Below are 18,229 nucleotides of genomic sequence, written 5' to 3'. Positions count from 1 at the left end.
GCTTCACCCCCCTTCACCTCCCCATGTGGGGGGCTGTGCCACCCACACCCCCCCTACATTAATATTCTAACTCCGAGATCGCAAACATACACACAAGGCAAACTCACACCCACACATTACAGCCTCTCACACACACACACACACACACACACACACACACACACACACACACACACACACACACACACACCACAGTCACAACACACACTTACACACACTAACGCCCCTCACAAACACACTTACACACACATACTTACCTGAACCACAACACCAGAAATGCTAACTCAAAATCCCTTAACATCGGGATTTTGAATTTCGCACTTCTGGTCTTTTGGTAATGTGGGGTTTCGGCTACATGGTCTCGAGCTTTTGAAATATGAGATTTCAAACATTCGAGATTCAGTAGTGTTCCCGTATTACCACATCAAGATGGACAAATGCTTCAGGAGTCTGTTTCGCTTCCGGCTAGGGTCCAGTTATTACCACTTCTGTGCCCTGCCTTCGGTCTCTCTACAGCCCCCAGAGTGTTCAAGAAATGCATGGCAGTGGTAGCAACTCACTTCAGACTAAAAGGATTCAGGGTGTTTCCATATCTAGATGACTGGTTCCTTACCACCCCCACCAATCATCTTCTGATAACAGCGCTACAACATACTCTCTCTCTCTCTCTCTCTCTCTGTCAAATTTGTTGGGAATAATGATACATTGTGAGAAATTAAATCTTACCACTACACAACAAATAGAGTTCATTGGAGCAGTGTTCAATACTCAGTCCTGTCTGGTATCTCTCCCACTTCACAGACTCCATCGAATGAGGCTTCAATTCCGAGTGATTCTTTCTCAAACATCAGCCTCTGCAAGGGAAGATGTTCTTTGTGTTTCACTGTTGCAGTCATTACATTTGGGTAATCCTGCTGGCAGGTTGCCCTCAGCCGGCCTGAATTCCAAAGTCTTGGGTCCTGCATCAGCTGCTGTCACCCCTTCCCTGACGTCAGGCTGTCAGGGGTAGAAAAGAAGCAGCTGACTCCATTTTCTTCAGTCTTTCTTGCTGCACGGTGCCTGAAGCAGAAGCAGTTCACAAGTGCCGGTTGACTGACTCCTGAGATTTTCGTATTTGAGTTTCAGATCTGAAGTCTTCAATAAAGCTATGTACCCCGTTGGGGAAACTTTTTTCTTGCTCCAGACCGATGTCAGAAAAAGTTAATAACTGTATTTCTTGTGGGAAGCAAATACCTCATAAGGATTTTCATTCTTACAGTATTCCTTGCCTAGGCCTGATCACAACGTTTCTGGTTGTCGGTTTGGTGCTAGATTTAACCAACGCAATATTAAGCGTCAGTATGATTTTGCTTTAAACTTTTTGGACGCCGATTTAATTACCCTGAAATGTCATCTGATAGCCATCTGACTACCGGAGTTTACAAAAAACGCAAAGAAAAAGATAGAGAAAAACAACCGAGGCCCATAACTGACGACGAAGCTTCTCCTAAGCCAGTCGCCGGTTCGTCGGTTCTCATTGAGGCACTTTCTCAGCCATTGACGCCCGCTACTTTAGAGTTGCAGGCCACTACCGACTCCCACGTGGAGTCGGCCATGCCGCTGGATACTCAAGGTATTGGAGCCTCAGACGCTAATCCCTCAGATGGGTCTGGAGCCGCTGAGCAGGTACCGGCTTCTGAGGGTGTATTCAGACCTAAACATCTTTACATTAAAACGACTTCAGCTTCAAAGGCAAAGACTAAAGCACCTTCTAAAGCAAGGAAACAAACTCAAGAGCCACGTGGACAGTCCTCTATGTCCAAAAAACAGATGCTCAAAATGTCCGAAGACTTGATTACCTTGATCAGGGGTTCCCATCCCCCTCCTGATAAGAGGCCTAGGCAAGACTCTGACTATGAATCTTCAGATCAGGTTTCTATTTCTTCTGATTCCTCTTCTGACCATGAATATTCTCTTCCCCCCATGAGGATTCTGATGCTGAAGAATCTATACCATCAGCATCTCCTCCTGAGGACTATTCCTTTGGGGAAACCTTGCACACCATGAGGGTGCATTTCCACTGGGAGAGCCAAGATTTTTCAGAATCTAAAAAGAGGTTCAGGGATTTTCTATTACTACCTCAGCACAGGCCTCTAGCCATTCCACCTGTGTTAGAAATTGTAGATGATGTGTTTTCGGAGTCTAGTCTGACCCCTGACTCCTTACCCTCAGCTCCTGTTAAGCCTGACAGATATTACAGGGTTCCTGACTCACACAAATTTATTTTTAAAAACCCTGCTGCTGACCCAGAAACTATATCACAGGGTCCAGAGGAGTTTAAGGCTTCCACTGCAAAAAACCCAACCCCCTCTGACAGAGATTCAAGGGCACTGGATAGATGGGGAAAAAAGGTTTACACCGCTGCAACTTTGGCTATAAGGGCCTTAACTCATTACATCTGAGTGACACCTCCAGGTGCATCTGCAGTTAACTCCTACTGCTCCTCTAGGCGTCAAATATTACTTATGCATATTTGCATTAATAATTCCAAAGCCATGCTACATACAAGGTTTAAAAATATTTTATCTTGAAGCATACATGATGGCAAACACAATTGTATTGATATTTGACCTCTGTCAATGAGTATTTGTTAGAATTGTAAGGTGATAATTTAATTTTTAAAGGCTCAGGCCACATCCACTAGGAGTTAAAGGTACATACTCAAAATAGTTGCACTGGAGTGAATGAGACTGTCAATTTCATATGCTTAAGTATCAGCAGCATGTCATGGGATTGCTTAAACAGAAAATGTTGTTAAATTCTGAAAGGGAATGAGTTAATATTAGTTGATGGCTTTTATGGTTTTGTGTCTTTCCAGTATGCTACTAATTTTCACTGTTAAATGTTGATGTTGGATTTAGATGTCCACTGGCTTACTCTAGGAGCTGTCATGGGTCTGGGTCGCTGTTGTGTGGTGTCAGTTGGAGTAGAATTCAGGACCTCTCTGCCTGTGTTTGGACAACGTGCAAGAGTTCAGAGAGTTGTTGTCAGGTGTATTTTTTTCCATTTCTTGTATAATCTTTATTATTTCCTGTAACTGGTGAGCACATCTGTGTGTGTGTGTGTGTGTGTGTGTGTGTGTGTGTGTGTGTGTGTGTGTGTGTGTGTGTGTGTGTGTGCCTGTGTGTGTGTGTGTGTGTGTGTGTGTGTGTGTGTGTGTGTGTGTGTGTGTGTGTGTGTGTGTGCATGCTTGTGTGTGAGTCTATATGTTTGTCCATATGTGTTTAATGATTGGGGGTTAAACAATATACTGTTTCCAAAAGTTATTTTTATTTTATTAAAGTCTAATAACTGAGTAGTGCACAGTCAATACATTTATCTTTAATTTGAGAGTATAAGGGCTTTCTATGGATGAAAGTGAGTGACAATGTAATTCTGGGAATGGTTCTCAGGCTGCATGAGTGGGTTCACGGGCGAGGAGATGGCCTTGGGTAATGGCTGCTAGTTACGTATGTGTGTAGTGTGACTAATAGTCAAGGGAGGCAGTGAGGACACATGAGATAGGCTATGTGGTCAATTAGGTTTTCTGACTAAAACAGACCTTTCCATACCTCACAGTTTTGGATCGGGGGTTGCTGATTTGGGCAGTACGTTCATAGTTTTGCCTTATATTTTGGCTCATTGTTCTATTCCTCTGGTTCCATTGTCTCCCACTTACCTATAGCTTTGTTCAAATTCTCAGTGCAAGGAGTGGTATCCCCCCATCTATGTGCCATGTTAATTAGATGAATTGCAGTACTTGTGTGTGTGATGGGGCAGTGTTGGACAAAGTCCATAACTCTTGAATAGTGATTAACATAGCATGATGCTGAGCAATATGTAGTTTTGAATATTTTTTTTTCCTCCCCTTGGAGATTTAACTCATTCACTCCAATGGAGCTCAGGAAGTTTGCACTGTAACTTCCAATGAGTGGAGCCTCATCCTTTTGATAGAATCAAATTATGTCCTCACATTTCAAACACATGTTCATACCTCTGGAACCATATGAATTTTGAAAGAAGTATAAATGACACACTATTCAGCACTGACTATTTTTATAGTGGCAGTATTCTTTAGGTTGTAGGTCTTAAACTGAATTTTATTAGTCATGGTAAACAGAGTAACTATTACATTTTTAATATTTTGTAAACAACTAACACTATCTCAGCAACCACTTGTTGCAAACATACTGTCAGCAGCACTTTATTCATCTAGCTGAGAGCTTTCATATGAGGCTAAGGATATCTGTCTGTTACCTGGTTGTTGAAATATTTAGAAAAATGAGAAAATTGTATCTATATAAATTAATATCATAAAAAACACAGTTAATATATCTTTACGTACACTAGACAGAGATCAGATATTAATGAAGTTGAGTTTGATACTGTCTAAGCTTTTAGATCCATTCATCCTCAACTCCTTTTACCATTTTGCACATGGTGTCGGGGTGTCACTTCAGCAGTGACAATCATCTCGAGCCAAGGTTTACACCACTGGGTGGCTAGCCCTGTCATGGTTGTTCATTCATACCACTCACTCGCACACACACTCTCACCTCTGGTCAATTTAGAGTGTCCAGTCCACGTACTGCATGTCTTTGGAATGTGGGATGAAACCAGAGCACCCGGAAGAAACCCATGTGACCACATCTTGTAAAATCTTGTACATAGCATGGTTTTAGAATTATTGATGCAAATATGAACAAACAATATCTGACACCTAGAGGAATCAGTAGGAGTTAATTGCAGATGCACCTGGAGATGTTATTCGGTTGTAATGAGTTAACGTGTCTCTCCTTTGTTGCAGATGGCAAATTTGCCAAATTTACAGAAGTGGGTAGTCACTGTAGCTCATGTGGAGGAGCTGTTTCAGGAGGTGCCTAATACTGAATCTTTGATGGCAGATAATGTGGGTGAGTCCTGTCAGAAGAGATGATGTCTGTTTCCGAAGACCAGGTCGGTGGCTCATGGTAAGCGGGCACAGCAGTCAAGAGATGTGGTTGCAGTGGATCCTGTGGTGGATGGAGTGTCTCAGGATGGAGTGGCAGCTAATGATATCCTGTTTGGAGTTCCGACAGGTAGGGCAGGTTTGGAGTGTGTGGGGAATGATGGTGAGATAGCTGGGGACTAGGTCTATCAGGGGTTGAGTGAATCTGGAGGGTCTATAGGGGATACACAGTAATGTCACAAGCTGGGACAGGGTGAATCAATCAATGGGGAGGATAAAATAGGGGTGTCTATGGGGAGCTTAGAGTCATCTGTTGGTGGGGTAGCATCATGTTTTGAAGTTGGGTCAGATTTTGGCATATGGCCAGGCAATTGGTTAGATGCACAGCCTTTGGGGCAAGGAGCAGGGACAATTTTTCTGAACCCTCACATTCTATCCTCAGTTAAGGTGAAGATTTGAAAAGGGGAGTATGTTGATGTCTTTGAATTAATTGATGCAGAAGGGGTGCATCTATTGGTGGGAGCAGTGACGTGAATGGCAAGGACTATTTGGTAGCTTTAGCAGCTTTGAAGAGGAGGAGGCTAGGTAGGCTGCAACCTAGTATGTGCGATAATTGGGTGGTAGTTTTTGTCTACTGGATGGCAGTTTGGCTGGAGAAGGCTATGTCTTTGGCTTTGCCACTGTTGGCTTACTTTCTTACGATTTGGGAGGCTCAGTATTTGTGGCCAGCAACTGCTTGATTATGGTATGACCAGAAGTTTCAAGCAGTTGATCACTCTCTCTGCTGGAAGGTAGATATCTGGACATATGGCTAACTACTATGATGGATAGTTTTAGGGTAGTTAGAAGAGGAGAAGGGTAGGGGAGAATGGGGGGTATGTTGGGCTTTTAATGTGGAATGTTGCTCATGGGTAGTGTGTAATTTCTGCATGCTTGTTCAAAGTGTGTGAGGAGCCATCCAATGGTACACTGTGGTCAGCAGGGGGCTAATTAAATGACTCTGGGTTTACTTTCAAATGATGTGGGTGTTTTCCCTTTTTCTTTCCAGAGATTTCAGAATCTCTGAGGCAGGGTGAATTTTCGAAGGTTATGGGGAGGGGTGTCTATTCGGCAAGGGAGTGGCCGAGGGGGGGCATATTTTTTTGTTAAGGTGGAAGTATTGTGGTGTGTGCTCCAGCAATTTCCTGATTCTTCTGTTAAGGAAGAAATAATTGAGGGATTTTATTGGGAGGTTTTCTATTAAATCAATGGTGGTGGAGGATGGGGTAGTCTGTAAGAATTTGCGCTCTGTATGGGGGAAGGAATATTTATTGGAGGGTTTGGTAGAGAAGGAAAGAGAGGGGTAGGTTTTTGGGACCTGTCGATACCCCCCCCCCGCATTTCAGAGTTTTAATGTTACATCATTGGGTATGATTCCTAAGAAGGTGCCTGACAAGTTCAGGCTTATTCACCATTTGTTGTACTTAGAAGGGACCTTCATTAATGACTTCATTTTAGATGAGGATGCCAAGGTCAGTTATGCATCTTTGGATGACACTGTGAAGGTTATTCGGGGGTTTAAAGATCTGTGGTTGGTGAAGGTAGACATGGACTCTACCTTTTGCTGGTATGGAAGGAGGAGTGACCATTGTTAGGCATGGTAGTTGGGAAGAAATTTTACTTTGATAAGACCATGTCAATGGGATGCTCGGTAGCCTGCATTATTTTTGAGAGAGTTAGCATGGTACTTCATTGGGTTTGGCAGCAGCAGGTGGATAAGCAGAGGTTAATGCATTACTTAGATGATTTCTTGATAGAAGTTGAGGGGTTTGAGTGAGCATATCACAGTTTGTAAGAGTTTTTAGGGATGTGTGATTTGTTGGGATTCACATTGGCTAGTCAGAAGTTGGAAGGTCCAGCTAAGGCATTGGACTTCTTAGGATTATTGGGGGATGCTGAACGGGGGCTGTTTTGCTTACTGGCTGATAAGATATCCCAATTGAAGGAGAAGATTGGGTGGGTGGTGTGCAAGCATAAAGTGTGGGTTCGGGAGGTTGTGAAGCTTTTGCGGCTTCTGAATTTTGCATGTCGGGTAGTTCATCCAGGCTGTACCTTTTGTAGACCAGTGGCCTTCTTATTAAAAGGGGAAAGCAAACATCACTGGGTCAGGGTTAACAAGTCAGTATGGGCTGATTTGGCACTTTGCTTGTCCTTTTTGGAGCAGTTTAATGGTGTCCCTTTTTGGCAGATGGACTGGGTTTGTCAAGAGGAACTGCACTTGTTTACGGATGCAGCTGGGGTTATCAGAATGGATGCATTTTTTGGAGTGGAATGGTTTGCAGTTCATTGGACAGTGGATTGGAAGGATGCGTGGAAAAGGGATGTTGCCTTTTTGGAGTTAATACCAATCTGTGTTGTGTCAGTAGTTTGAGGAGAAAGAGGGTAATTTTTAATATATGGTGGTGGTGTGAGTTTTGCAAGCAAAGACATCGAGATCTGAATTGTTGTTTGTTTTACGTAAGCACATTTAGCAGAATTTGTTAAGAAATTTTTCGTTCACAGGTGTGCATGTGACAGGGGTTAGGATTGAGATTGCTGACAGTTTGTCTTGATTTCAGTTTTCCAGGTTCCGAATGTTGGCCCTGGGGAGTGGAGGAAGAGCAGATGCTGTTACCAGATGATTTTTCAACTGCCTGAGGATGAAGCAGTTTGGTTGGAGGAATTTTTATTGTGATACTTGGCTTAGGCTTGGGGGCAGGGCAAGGTGGTGAAATCGGTTAAGGTGAACTTGGCAGTGATTAGTGTATTTGTGCAAGTGGCTAGGTTGCATGATTTTACAGTGTCCTGAGTGGTGAGGCGCATGTTGAGAGGATGGGCAGAGTGGATGGAATGAACATGGACACGCACTGACCATTGAAGAAAAAGCTTTTGAAAGTTTTATTGAAGGGTTTAGCTTTAGTGGTGGGTACATCAGTCAATTATGTTTTGTGGATTACTTTGTGTTTGTGAATGTATTCCGGGCATTTTGGGTGTCAGAGCTATTAGGGTCATTAGTTTGGAGAGATGGTATGGTTTTTGCAAGGTCAGTGCACATTTAGTTATGTGGATCTTAAATGGGTTAGTTAGGGAAGGGCATGCAGATAGTTCTTGGGAAAGATAGGATTGAAGGGCTTTGTCCAGTGGGCTGGGCTGTGGAATTGATGTGGACTCATGTGGGAAGACTTCAGGACCTGTTTTTTGGTTGAGAGGGGGTACAGTGTTAACAGATTTTCAGTATGTACATGTAATAAAAGGGGCATTGTATTGTTTGGGTTTTTCAGGTGAGAGGTTTTCTTCTCATCCTTTTTGTATTAGGAGGGCTTTGGATTTGCCTGTTTTATCTTATATTAGGTAATGGATTTAATTGATGGTTAATTTCTTATGTTTTTGTCTTTTAGGAAAGGAGATTGTCATCTTGGGCTGTTCGTATATGCATTGGGCAGCGAATAGGGCAGCAGTTCAAATGAATGGAAATGACTTGGGTTTGCGTCAGTTGGGGTGGACAGTCAGTTGGCATGGGATGAAAGGTCTAAGGTGGATTCATCTTATAGATGAAATTGAAGTGATATGGTCACAGTTGGGGTGGTCATGAATATACAGTTTGTAACATGTGGCTGGTAATGATTTGGGAATAATTCCTAAGAACCAATTGGTGGATAGGATAAAGGAAGGTCTGCTAATGTTGCAGATGTTATATCCAGGCATGTGCATTGTATGATCGAAGATAGTACTGTGTTTGTGCTGGATGAATGCTGCAAATTTTAAGGCTTTGAAGCATGCACAGAGGTGTTAACTATAGGCTGGCACAGCATGTGGGGGTGTTGGGTATATATATGATAGGTATATATGTGTGTGTGTGTGTGTGTGTGTGTGTGTGTGTGTGTGTGTGTATATATATATATATATATATATATATATATATATATACGTGTGTGTGTGTGTGTGTGTGTGTGTGTGTGTGTGTGTGTGTGTATGATAAACCATAGAGATTTTGATGACAGGGACCTAGTTTAGTTTAGATCTGATGGTGTGCACTTGAATGAGTTTGGTTTAGATTTGTTTGATGTACATTTAAGGCTATTTTTAGAAGGATTGGTAAAAGTTCTTTTGTAGGAGAGAGAGAACAGCCTGTGGTTAGTCTACTAGGTGAAGAAGAGGAGCAGGCTTGTCTCTCTTCTGTTCCCCCTCTTGGTGTTAGGTTTTGATGCAATGAGTTGGGGGGATGAAAGTAAGAGGTAGGATGGTGCTTGATTGATAAAAATAAGTGGGTGGAGGTATGGACGCTGGTTATTTGGGCAGGGTGAATGAGGTACGTTGCCTGATGTATGTTATAAGGATTTTACATGTTGTGGTTACAAAGTTATTTGTGTTACAATTAATATTTGAAATGATATAATAAAGTTATGTTTGAAATTAATAAAGGTTGTCAAATGTCATTTGGTGTTGTGTATTACTGAAGGGGCTAGGACAAATGAGGATTAGGAACAAACCAATTTGTCCAGGGACATCTTTGTTAAGGGTTATAGAGAGTTAAATGGAGGTGGCTGCTGGGAGTTTGTTGGGGAAGGGGTTAAGATTATGGAATAGATATAGGCTTGATTAGTTGGGAAGTGTTAATTTGTTAAGGGGACTTTAGAGGATGTGAGGCAGAAGTAGGTTGGGACTTAAGTGTTTCATAGGAGTGTAACTGGGAGGAGGAATCATATTTTGGCATGAACTTGTTACCAGCCCCTCCCTCCCGTGTTTTTCCTTTTGTTTATTTTGTTTTTATATGGCTGTGGAGGTGGGTATTGAACAGAGAAGAGGGGCAGGCTTGTCCCTCTTCTGTTCCATCTCTTGGTGGTGGGTGTTGATGCAATGAGTTTGGGGGATGAAAGTGAGTGGTAGTACGCTGCTTGATTGATAAAAATAAGTGAGTGGAGATATGGACACTGCTTATTTGGGATACGTTGCCCTGATGTATGTTACAAGGATTTTACATGTTGTGGTTACAAGGTTATTTGTGATACAATTCATATTTTAAATGATGTAATAAAGTTATGTCTGTAACTAATAAAGGTCATCTGGTATCATGTGTCTTATTGAAGGGAACTGGGACAACTGGTGCTGTCTCTGAGGCTTCTTTTGCAGTATGTTTGCACACTGTGCTTTAATGCAGAAGAGGCATCACTTTTTCCCCTCTACTTTTCTATTCTTCCAAGGCAACATATTTTAATCATGCAATAGTTTTCTCACACCCTCTGACCCTTTCCTTTCTTTTACCTTACACAATCTAAAAGTACCCAAGATTCACTTCTTTATTAAGTGATATACTGTTAGTATACAAATCAAAACAATGATATATCTGGTTTTATACTGCTGAGGTTTGAAATTGTAAAAATGAATAACCCTAGATTTCTCTACTTGTATATGCACTAGTCTTGAAATGTATCACAAACAAACCAAAGAACCTTACCAGCTTTTCTGCATCAGTCTTTACTTTGCAGGTCGTGAAACTAATTACTACTAGAGTAATTTTACTTTGAATTAAATTAACTCATTACAGCCAAATAACACCACCAAGGTGTCTGCAGTTACATCCTGCTTGATGCGTCTAGTCATCAAATGTCTCTTGTTTATGTTTGCATTAATAACTCTAAAGCTATTCCATGCACAAATTATTAGAAAATCTCATATTAAAGTTTACATAATGGCAAACACAACTGTATTAATATTTGACCTCTGTCTAGTGCAGGTAAAGTGATATTAATTGTTGTTCAAATGGTATTTTGTGATATTCTCATAAATTTCATGTTTTTCTAAATATCTCCACAACCAATCAACATAGGCAGAACTGCTTAGACTTGTATGAAAGTTCTCACGTGAATGAACAAAATGCAACTGATAATATGTGTGCAACTTGAGTGTCTGTTGAAATATTGTAAGTTGTTTACAAAATATTAAAAACATAATAGTTGTTGCATTTACTGTGACTTGTAAAATCCATTTTAAGACCTAGAACCTAGAGAATACTATAACTATAAAAATAGTTTGTGCTAAAGACTTGGCCATTTATACTTTTTTAGTAACCCCTATTGTTCTGAGGATATGAACATTTGTTTGAAATTAAAGAACATAATTTGATAGTATTAAAAAGCTTACGTTCTGCCCATTGGAAGTTAAGAGTGCAAACTTCAAGAGCTCCATTGGAAGGAATGAGTTAAAACTTCAATCTACATAATGCATTCTTTAGCTGGAGTGTATACTTTCTTATTTCATCCTGCCTCTCTCAAGTGAACCATAAATGTAACAAGTTCAATCATCTGAACAAAGGTTTATACTACGCCTGTTTGTCATAATTTGGCAAAGATAGCTTGCTTTCACACAGCCAGTAATTTCTGATTCTTTAATTATATGTAGTACTGGTAATGTAATAGATTTTCCTCATATTACTGTTTTTATTCTATTTCATAATTCATTATTCTTCCACTATTAGTCTTCGCATCTATTTTCTATCACTTGATTTTTGTTTTATTCCTTATTACACTTTACATTGCTCTTAATTGTGTGTTGTATAAGTTCAGTGATTAATTTGTGAGGCTTAACAACTTCTTAGCCATCAAGAATCATGGCAGCCATAACCCCATGCTGATATATTGTAATTCTTATAGGTTTCTCTCAAGATTTCTGTCAAGATTATCTTTAAAGGACGTCGATGGTTAACTTCTGCTGATAGTATGCAGAAGCTTATTATATTGCCTTGGAAGGCACTGTGTCACTATCAGTTACATTTACTAGCAATATTTCCCCATTCTAGTGTTAGATCTCTCTGCACTGTGTTCCAACCATACACTTTTAAACGTAACTGGATCACTGTTGGCTGATAGGACTGTAAGTATCATAATATGAAAACAATTCCTGATGACTTTCTGAATAGTTCACGTTTTCCACTCCTATGATTTTCCTTGTAAGGTTCTTCCAGGTGGTGTTGTTTTAATACTATATACTGCAGTGTTTTCTTCTATAATGAATCATATTAGTGAGATATAAAGCAGTAAAATGATACCCCTTTATAATTAGATGGACTAAAGAATATACTTTCCTAACTTTGATAGATACTCACTGGTCAAAGGTTGTGTTGTCATTTGCCATTATGCCTAAATCTGTAATGACTGTGTAATTTTTAGTGATTTGTCCATTCATTTTATAAGCATAATTTATATATTTTTTGCCAAGTCTCATGATGCTGTGTTTTATGACATTGATTGTAAGTTGATTACGGTTGTACAAGTTGTGATTTTTTTATAGTTCATCTTGTAGAAATTCAGCATCTTTCATTTGAGTAGGTTTGCTTACCTGACTTACATTTAGCAGAATATGTGGTTATCCATTGACCATTTTCGACTTTTATAGCTAATAATCTAAATAACTGGGCCCTGAGAAGCACTATGAGACACTCATGTGAATCTCTGCTTGGACATGTCTCTCCCCAGCTTAAGTTCTTGTGTCCTGCTGTTTAGCCTGTGCTTTACTCCTTAAATTATTGAAACTAACATTCAGTGCTATTAATTTGGCAGCTATTCCTTGTTTGGGGGGATAGTTCCAAATACATTCTCAATGTCTAGATATGTGGAATGTATGTTTAGATTCTGGGTGCCATTGTAAGATTTGTGAGCAGCAACTGGACTGTATCAGTTGTGCACAAACCACACAGCAAGCACTTTAGCTGGGTTTGAGTGTCACAGGAGAAGAACTGGGCTAAGACAGTACACTGATGGTCAGCAGGCATGGCTTGGGTAGATCTTGACAATTGCATTTGGTCAATCTGCTGCTGTCAGCTTCATGGGTGATGATCATTATATGCCTTTAGGCTTAATGATTTTACAGTTTTTATTTGGCTAGTGATAGTGATTTTCATTTGAATAGTTTTAATATGTTATGCTTACATTATTTAAGCATGTGTCTTTTTCTGATGTCAGTAGACAGCTCCCCTTAATATGCAAACCAGAGAACCTTCTCAACTGTTATTTCCAGCTGTGATTTTTGCAGATGAAGGAAACACAAAAAACATCTGATGATCTGATTGCAGGTATCTGCTACTGTAGTTACTGTGTGTTTCCTTAAATGGCATCAGTCATTAGACAAACCATACAGTTTCAGTATGTGAAGCTATTTTATACATTTCATATAAGTGACTGCTTGAGAGGGTGTGTTTTTGCTTTTGGCTGCAATATTAGACTTTCTGATTTTCCCAGCGATTCTGTCAACTGATCTCTGCATATGGACTTAGATATGTAATGACAGTGTTTTCTGAACTTAGGAGGCATGTTAATTACATGCATATGTCTCAACATTTTGCTCAAAAATTCTGGAATGCATAAAGTCTAGTTTGCCCTAACCTAACATTGAGTCCCAACTAGTATAATGTGTTTAAGGCTAGCCATGCAGCTGTGTGTTTGTGTGTGTGTGTGTGTGGTATACGTGTATGGGTCTATGACAGTACATATATGATTCAATGACAGACATTTGGAGTATCAAAACTTCAAATTACTGTCATAGCACTAAAACAGTTTGAATCAAAAAGATTTGGATCTACTACAAACAAATTAAAATGATTCAGATAAAAAAAAAAAAATCTATTATCCCCTGCACCCCCACACCATTTGCTAACTATATGTACCAACACTGAAATCACACTACAGTGGGCAAAGGGTATATTCATAGTAGTTTTGTGTGTGTGTGTGTGTGTGTGTGTGTGTGTGTGCGTGTGTGCGTGTGTGTGTGTGTGTGTGTGTGTGTGTGTGTGTGTGTGTGTGTGTGTCAGCTTGCTAATGTGTGTGAGTTCGGATTTGAGTAAAGGCTGCATAAAGGGATATATTAAATGTGTTTGATCGTGAATATTTAGGATTAGGGTTAGGTTAAGGGACAGGTTTAGTGCATGTGCGTGTTTGAATGTATGTATGTGACTATGTGTGACTGTGTGTATGTGTCTGACTGTGTGTCTGTGGTAAGTGTCCAAGCTGTCTTATGTAGTGGTAGTGTTATGGAGAGGCTTTTCTTTTAATTTAAGATGCAGGTTAGGGTTAGAGGCATGGGCAGAGTTAGGGTTAGCACATATTATGAAGCTGGAACAGGGGTACCTGCCCATGCTCCATATCTTTCGACCTCTAAGTGCAAGAAATCTAGACAGAGCTGGAAATAATGGTAGGCTAAGGTCCAACATTCTAGCAGGTTTTGAGTGAGCATGCATTTTTCTGAAGGATATAAAGTCTGAAACTCAAGTATATGTGGTAATTCAGTGACTTCGGTCCTCAGTGAGTTGCCAGAAAACCATACATTTTATGAAAAATAGGCCAAGCATATGTGGTAAATATCTGGAATTCTTTGAAAATATGGATAGTTGTGATGTATGCCCCGGTCCTAGCCCTAACTTGCATTAAAAAAAAAAATGAGCTGAAAATAGTTGCGTTTTAGATTTTTTTTTTATAAGTGAACTAATGATTGGTTGACATATTTTGGTTGCTATTTTGTATGTAGACCAACTAGTATCACAACTAATCTTTATATACAAAAATATGTTGGGAAGGTGGCCTAATGGTTAAGGTGTTTGCCTTACAAACACAAGGTGCAGGGTTGGAGTCTCACAAGAGATAATTGGCTAGGCTTGAAATGGCTCACAAGAGCAGTTAGCCTAGTACTAACCTATGTATATCTGGGACTGTGAACTTGTAATGTAAATAATGAACATTACATTATTGTAAGGATTCCTACCTAAAATACTTCTTACGTACTTTATAATTTTTCTACAGTTATGCATTTATTGCTGTTTGATACTTAGCTGGATGGACTGGTCATTTGATCCTTTCAAGCTGTGGACTAAGAACTTACATTTCAATGCCATACAAATAATTCAACATGTATAGAATGAGTTTCTACATGTACAATATTTTTGTTTGCTGTGTTTCAATGTTAAGAGAAATGTATACATGCATACTGATATCAAATGTCAAACTATTTGCATGTTCAACTGTTTGATGTGTGTCAGTATTCATTGTGATGTACACTGGTGCAACAGATGCATGTCATGGAGAAGTAACAATACATGAATTGGTTAGACTATTACCAATCACTTAATTAGGTTGTCTGAACTGCTAATCTTAGAACTGTTTCTGGTAGGTTGCCTCAGAGCAAGAGGTTCTCTGTTTCAATTCCCAGCTGGGGTGCCTTCTCTGCAGAGTCTGCATGTCCTCCCTGCATTTGTGTGGGTTTCCTCTGGGTGCTCTGGTTTCCTCCCATCTTTCAAAGACATGTGTCTGGAGTGTTTCTCCCAGGATCTCCGCTGAAAATTGGCTTTGTTCCAAGTCAGACTTTCCCGCTAAACAAATGTTAAATAAATAAATAAAATTAGTTCTTGTTTTGCTAGTTACTATTTGACTTAATGGTGTTTATCTAACAGCATAAAACTGGCTTTTTTATTTTGTCTTCCTATGCTAGTCTTAATATGTGTACTGACAAACTCTCTGATAGGTTACAAAGCAACAACTTAAAAAGAAAAAACATAAACTTTGTCTGTACTGTTTGTCAGGAGAATATGTTCAGTTTCATTAATAGCCATCATAAGACCATCTTTCTAAGTAAAGTCCTAGAATTAGCCAAATTATATAGAAATGTGCTCACTTAGCTCTGCATATACCCATATTGCTTGGATTCTGTTTAGTTATAAAGTTGCTGCTTTGCTGGATTAAGCAGGTTTAATTATTTTAAGGTGATCTGGCATATATTTGTTTGCTTCTTGTTTATTTTTTATTGTTCTTCTCCTCTAATTGTGGTCTGCTGTGATATTGGTTGAAATTTAGCTAACAGAAATTTGCTGGTGTTCCTATTTTTGCTTATAATGTCATCCTCAGCCTGAATAACATAGTAGAGTGGCTTTGGTTAAATTTCCCCCTGTTGTACCTTTAGGTTTGACAAACTCACTCGATTCAAATTGCTTGGTCCACTGTCAGTGGTGACTTGACACTGCCATCATCTGACCATTGTTCGTTGTCATCAAACAGTGAGAGGGCAGAAAGAGATATGGATTATTCTAGACTGGCTCATGAGAGTCATGCTCCTGTTAGGCTTAATAGAGGCTGCTCTGTGGTGAAAACTGATAATAGCAGGAAACTTACTAGTTTACATAATTTACTAGTGGGTCAATTTGTCATTGTCATGAGTCAGACTACACATTTCTAAGGATCTTTTTTAAATGCAGTCAAGTAATGTCCAATCATCCCACACCAAAAACAGGGATTATTATTGACTTTCTAGGAGGTAATTATGACTTTTATTTTGCAGATCTGACGATATGAATATTTTGGATGTATCTGTCTGCAGATATATCCATTTATCATTATGTTATTCAGTTAATTGTGTAGGTTAGTATTAGCGGATAGACTGCTAACTGTTTTTGATCTGATTTTGAAATGGATCAAGCAATTAAAGAGTTCACTGCATCATCTGTATGTCTCCTCAGGGCAGGAGCAAATTGCAGCTTTCTGTTTTTGTTTAATAGGCTGTGCAAGGATATTTCTTTAAGAGATCTCAGACTTGAAATTGTTATTCTTCCAGATAATTATCAATGGTTGATTTCTGAGAGTTTTTACATTTGACTGTGAGTTCAACAATTATATGGGCAAGTTAGTGGGCCTGGTCTTTTTTACTATGCATGACCTCATAGAAAGTCTATTTCATCAAGTTTGCTTGCCATCCTAGTGGTACATTCTGGACTTTTTTTAAGGAGGTTATGTTCCTGATCCCCCGTATGTTTCATAACTAATTACTAGGCAAGCAGTCCAGGAGACTATTAAGGAGCCTAGCCTAAATTCCCAAGTGTCTCAGAGTGCTATTTGGTTAAGTGACCTGCTCAAGTGCATACAGAAGGCAAATATAGGCTGAGGGACTCAAACCATGTACTCATTGCCAGTTTATAGCTTTAATCTTCTGCCAGACTGGCCCCTGTGGGGCACTTTTCTCCCACACCTTCCTTACTAATGTAAACATTCTCTAGGCTCATCCCACTTCTGTAGAAGGGAGTACACTCAGAAAAATATACATTTGCCAACTTTAATCCAGATGAAAAGAACTACCCCTGGCTCAGTCTTGATATGTCTATTTTCTCTGCCAATCTTTTTAGAGGGCATCCTCTTGATTTAATATTCTCCTAAGTGTTAGTCTTCTCAGTCTTTATATTTCTGCTAATCTAATCACTAACTAATTGGTTTCATGTTAGTTCACCACCCCATGCTGGAAAGATTGGATATTGTGATGACCCAGACAGATGTCTGAGAAGGCATATCTCACAGGACCTTCAGCTCCTACCAGAAAGTAGCACAAAGGCTGAGCCAGATTCACTCATGCTTTCCTATAAAGAGATAGTCATCGGTGGTCTGTAGCAACATTCACATCTTAGTGTCTGATATTATCCTATGATCTGATGTGCATTATCGTATGATTGCGACCTTAGCCTGTTGCCTATAAGAGGGCTCTATGTACGAGTGTGGAAGCAGAACAATATCTGCTCACTAGCATATGCCCAGTTTGGTCACTTACTGTTCTGAGTATCATATAACAATCTTTAAGACAAAAACATTTTTACAGAAGAGATATGCACTGCATCCAAGCATTCATCTGTGCTCTTTTGAGTGGATGAGAAGCTGTGAATCCACCTATTTACACAGTAACCGAGCTTCTTTTTTTCTGCAAGTGAGTGTGATACAGATTCATGTTTCTTCTTTGTATTAAAGATGTATTGATTAATACTACCATTCCTGTGGTTTTCATTGGATATGACAGTGTGATAGTTACATAGGTTTGTGGTTTATGCTAGTCTGACTTCTTAAATATTGCTTCTGATAACAGAATGAAGCAGTTTTCATTTTTCCAGCCAATCAACTCAGACTAAATGCTGGATGCAGCAAACCTGTAACCTCATCCTTGAAATCTCAAGTAGCAGGTAATTTGTAGGTTATCTGATGTTCTCTGATGACAGATTGTTTTCCAAAAGTTAAAAATGACTTCGAAAATGTCATTCATAAAGAAGCCATCTGTTGATCCTGAGAGGCATGAAAATTATTACCCAGTCTTAGACCTTTGATTTCCTAGTAAGTTCTACAGAAAGATTGTTTATGTCAAACTTACTTCATGTCTAATCTCACATGATTAGTTTAACCATTATACAGTCTAGATCTAAACACAGCAGCCAAAGAGGCCACCATAGTATAATAT

General features: G+C 39.6%; 1 protein-coding gene across 1 annotated transcript in view; it reads left to right on the top strand.

The window, feature by feature from the left end:
* LOC122807826 (CUGBP Elav-like family member 4) overlaps positions 1–18,229 on the top strand; it is a 208,162-nt gene that overhangs the window by 70,845 nt on the left and 119,088 nt on the right. The window lies entirely within an intron of this gene.

Source organism: Protopterus annectens, chromosome 1.part1 (assembly GCF_019279795.1).
Source record: "Protopterus annectens isolate FY-2018-M chromosome 1.part1, PAN1.0, whole genome shotgun sequence".
Lineage (NCBI taxonomy): Eukaryota > Metazoa > Chordata > Ceratodontiformes > Protopteridae > Protopterus > Protopterus annectens.
Note: the sequence above shows the minus strand (reverse complement) of the source record. Positions and strands in the feature narration are given on the sequence as shown.